The sequence below is a fragment of the Neomonachus schauinslandi genome, chromosome 4 (assembly GCF_002201575.2).
Source record: "Neomonachus schauinslandi chromosome 4, ASM220157v2, whole genome shotgun sequence".
Taxonomy (NCBI): Eukaryota; Metazoa; Chordata; class Mammalia; order Carnivora; family Phocidae; genus Neomonachus; species Neomonachus schauinslandi.
This window is the reverse complement of record NC_058406.1, coordinates 83,277,783-83,282,566: the sequence shown is the minus strand read 5'-3', so window position 1 is coordinate 83,282,566 and position 4,784 is coordinate 83,277,783.

Genomic DNA, 4,784 nt, shown 5'->3' with positions numbered 1-4,784 from the left:
GAAAGAAAGAAAGAAAGAAAGAAAGAAAGAAAGAAAGAAAGAAAGAAGAAAGAAAGAAGAAAGAAAAAGAAAGAAAGAAAGAAAGAAAGAAAGAAAGAAAGAAAGAAAGAAAGGGGCTTTTAACTGCAAATATGTGAACTATAAGCTGAAAGTCAGTATTTATTGCATAACATGGGTCCATTGAAATTTTATTAAGTTTTAGATTATGTCTGACTATGCAGTGTCTTAGTTTAGGTTCCCCAAGAAGCAGATTCTGAAAAAGGATTCAAGTGCAAGTCATCTATTTGGGAGGAGCAGAGGATGCCAACTGAAGAGTGGGGAAATGGGGCAAGGGAGGGAAGGCAACCAGTAGAGGGTGTGTCTTCAGACCCAGCTACCATTCACTGTAGGCAACTAGAGCTGATTCCCCTGGGTGCACTGGGTCATGGTGTAAAACCACCTGCCTCCTAATTCACCCAAAGGGCAAAAGAACTCTGATATTTATCTATCACCTCCTACCAGCCATTGTTTGCAGGATCCTCCTGGGGAGGTTACTTCTCTCACAGCCAGGGGAGGTGTGAGCACATAGTGTCAACAATAACATAAACAAAATTAGAAGTGACATGTGTCTTTGGATTTGCCCATTAGAGGTGATTTCACTACTGCCTTTCATGGCAAATCTCCTCAAAATTTTTCTGTCTTCTCTGTCTCCCATTCTCTTCTCATTCTGTCTTGAGCACACTCCAGTCAGGCTTCTGTACCCACCATTTCACTAAAACTGCTCTTGTCAAGATCACCAATGACCCACATAATGCTAAATTCAACGGTCACTTCTCAGCATCTTCCTTAACCTATTAGCAACATTGAACCCCATTGTTTGCTTCCTTCTCCTTGAATCACTTTCCTCACTTGGTTTCCATGACACCATATTCCAGGTGTCCCTTCTGTCTCATCGACTGCTGCTTCTTTAGACTCTGTTCCTCCTCATTTTCTCAACCTCTTAAAACCGAAGTCTCCCAAGTCTATACACTTCTCTATCTTAGCCACTCCTGCTATGATCTCATCTTGTCGTGTGGCTTTAACTCTGATCTGTATGCTGACCTCCACATGTTTATCTCTAACCCTGACCTCTCCACTGATCCCCCAACTTATATATCCAACTGCACACTAGACATTTTCACTTGAATGCTTCAAAGGCACCTCAAGCAATGTGCCGCCAAACAAACTCCTCATCTTTCCCCTAAAACTTGCTCCAAATACAAACTTTCTCATCTCAGCCAATTCTACCTTTTTCAGTGGCTCAGGACAAAAACTTGGGATTTATCCTTGACTCCCCTCTTTATATTATGTACCACATCTAACCTGTAGCTCCTCTACCTTCAAAATATACTCAGAACTGGAAAAGTTCTTCACTACCAAACCACATCCAAGCCACCATCATCTAGGAATCACTGCAACAATCTCCTAACTGGTTTCCCTTATTCTGCCTTTGTCAACTATGGCCTAGTCTTAACAGAGCAGCCAAAGGATCAAATTGCTAAGTTAGGGGCACCTGGGTGGCTCAGTCAGTCAAACATCCGACTCTTGACTTCAGCTCAGGTCATCACTTCAGGGTCTAGAGATCAATCCCCACGTGGGGCTCCATGCTCTGCGTGGAACCTGCTTAATATTCTCTCTCTCCCTCTCCTTCTGCCCCCCCCCCACACAACCCCCTGCCCCCCTACACACACTCCCTCTCAAAAAATAAATAACTAAATAAAAATAATAAAATAAAATGCTAAGTCAGATCCTATCACTTCTTGGCTCAAAACCCTCTAACACTGTCCCAAATCATTCAGAGTAAAAGCCAAAACCCTTAAAATGGCATGAAAAAGGCTCTAAGGGACAGGACACAGCCTCTCATTACCCCCTCCAACTCCACCTTCTATCATTTTGCCCCTTGTTCCTATTCACTCTGGCCACACTGGTCCTTGCAGTTTCTTGAACATCCCAGATATATTCCCACTTCAGGGCTCTTGCCTTTCCTGTTCCCTCTGCCAGGGACTCTCTCATCTCCCTTTGGTCTTTACTCAAATGTCATTTTCTCAGAGAATGCTTTCATGACCGCTTTTAAAATCTGAACCTCTCATCCCCTACCAGCGTTCCCTGTCTCCCTTCCCTTACTGATTTGTCTCCATAGCACTTACGACTTTCTAACGTACTGGATATTTTACTTATTTTGTTCCATGTCTGCCTCCCCCTCTAGATTATAAATGCCACGTGGCAAGAACTTCTGCCAATTTGGTTCACCATTGTGTCCCAGAGTCTAATACAGAACCTGGCACATGGTGATACCCCAACAAATATTTTAGTTAATTCACTAACTGTGTGATTAATTAAATCGACTGATTAGTTTAATTAACTAACAACAACTGGTGAGGACAGAAGTAAGACTAAGTGGTTTGAGAAGTGACTAGAAGGTGAGGAGTATGAGACAGATCAGGAAAGCAACACTTTTAAGAAGCTTGGGTCAGAAGGAAGGTGAGAGATAAAGCAAGCAAGTGAGAGTGTTGAAGGACAAAGGGAATGTTTTGTTTTGTTTTGTTTTATTGTTTTAAGGCTGGTATCTTTGAGCACACTGATGGATTAGAGGGAAAGAGGACAGTGGAGTTGGAAAGGCCAAGGCCAGATGGAAAGCCTAAGTAATCTGAAGAAATGGAAGAGGACTGGATTAAGAATGAGAAAGGTTAGGCTTGATCATCTGAGGATCACCCCATCTTCTAAGACAGGGAACAGCAAACTTTTAAAAAAGCCAGATAATAAATATTTTAGGCTTTTTAAGTCACAACATCTCTGTTGCAACTACTCATCTCCCCTTTGGATTGCAAAAGGAGCCATAGACAATACATAAACAAATGGGCATAGCTGTCTTCCAATACAATTTTATTTACAAATCATATTGCAGGCCCCCAGACTGTAGGTTGCCAACCCCAACTCTAAGATTATAGGGGAGGCGGTATGAATGAGAGCAAATGTATTTAAGTTTATGAATTGGATAGGCAAGGGTGGAAATGGTACACTTGCCTCTCCTTACCTCTATTTTCTTTATGAATTAGAAGTTAGGATCACCTAAGAGGGGAGTGGGACTAGGTAGGGGTTTTGTGGAGAATGGTGAATATTTGAAATACAGAAAGGGGAGCGCCTGAGTGGCTCAGTCAGTTAAGCGTCTGCCTTCGGCTCAGGTCACCATCCCAGGGTCCTGGGATCGAGCCCCATGTCGGGCTCCCTGCTCAGTGGGGAGCCTGCTTCTCCCTCTCCCTCTGCCCCTCCCCCTGCTTGTCCTCTCTCACTCTCTCTATGACAAATAAATAAATAAAATCTTAAAAAAAAAAAAAAGAAAGAAATACAGAGAGGAATGGAGGAAATATTGCCAAATAGAGACTAAAAACCAACCCACGCACCATTGTATTTTATCAGGACCAGTCCTGGGAACAGAGAAGGTCAATTATCTGAAGAGAAAGACTTCATGAAGCTAGTCTTATGTTGACTGTCTTCCTTTTCCCTTCTTCCTCCAACAGCACCCTAATTTGCTTTTGAAACATTTACTTCTCAACCACTGCCAAATATGTGGTTGTGGCAGCATTAATCTCAGCCTTCCCCCTCAGCTCTAGACGTGGGTTCTGGCTGGTTTATCCATTCAGCCATTCAGCATATCCTATCCCCCATAATGGTCACAATGACTAAGCTGGGAATGAAGAAGGAATGTGGTCTCGGCCTGTGTGAACCATCTAACACCATTTTGGACAAATCTGCCATGATGATCATTGATCATTCTGTGACCTGAAGCCTTCTTGAGCACAGCACCACTCCACATTCTTTCTTCTTGTTTAACCACACCCTTAAGTATACCTTTGAGGCATAATATCCTTGATCTGCTCTGGAGATAGGACTATGATTCAAACATTTCCTTCCAAGTGGTCTCCCAGCTCATAAAACCCAGGCTCTCGGGTATAAAAGCTGGTCTCCAGAGCAAGGTGGTGGAGATCTACTCATCTTGCAATAACCCAAGACATGCTTCTGTCTGTAAGTCCCCTTAATAAACCATTTATCAAGGCAGACTTGTCGGGCCCCTTTCTTCCTTCTTAGGCTCCTTAGGCCTTTGGAGGTTGTCTTGTTTATACCTCCCTTTCGCAGAACAGGGCCAAAGAGAAAGAGTGAATCCCAAATTCTGTGTCAGAGCAGCTTCCAAAAAAGCTGAATGATGAATGATGTGGGGAGAAAAGTTAACATCTGGAACTGTAGCCACCTTTTTGCCACCAAGCAGAATTCAAGAATAAAGGCAGCCATGAAAGGCAGAGCAGAGAGGAATAGAAACAGGACTTGGTGACATCACTAGATCAACCACGGTGGAAGAAACTACACATAATATTTTTTATTTTGTGAGCCACTAAATTCTTCTTTTGGGTCCATTTGAGTTTTATTGTCTGTAACTAACTACGTAAGAGTCTGAAATGACACAGACCTTACAGTTTTTAAACATGTGATCTGGGATTATTAGCATAATTATATCTGGGGATAAGTACTAGAAATTTGCATTTTTTAAGCAAGCATTCCAGGTGATGCTTTGGCACATGGCCTTAAAAGATAGGAAAAAGTTGAAAAAGATAAAAGGTGAGCATTCTAAGCATCTCCAGAGGCTGAAAATTCACATTTTAACTGATCCATTAATTGAACAAATATATATTGAGCATCTTCCTTGTACCAGGCATTGTTCTTGATGATGGAAATAGAACAGTGAACAACAGACAAAACAAAACAAAACAAAA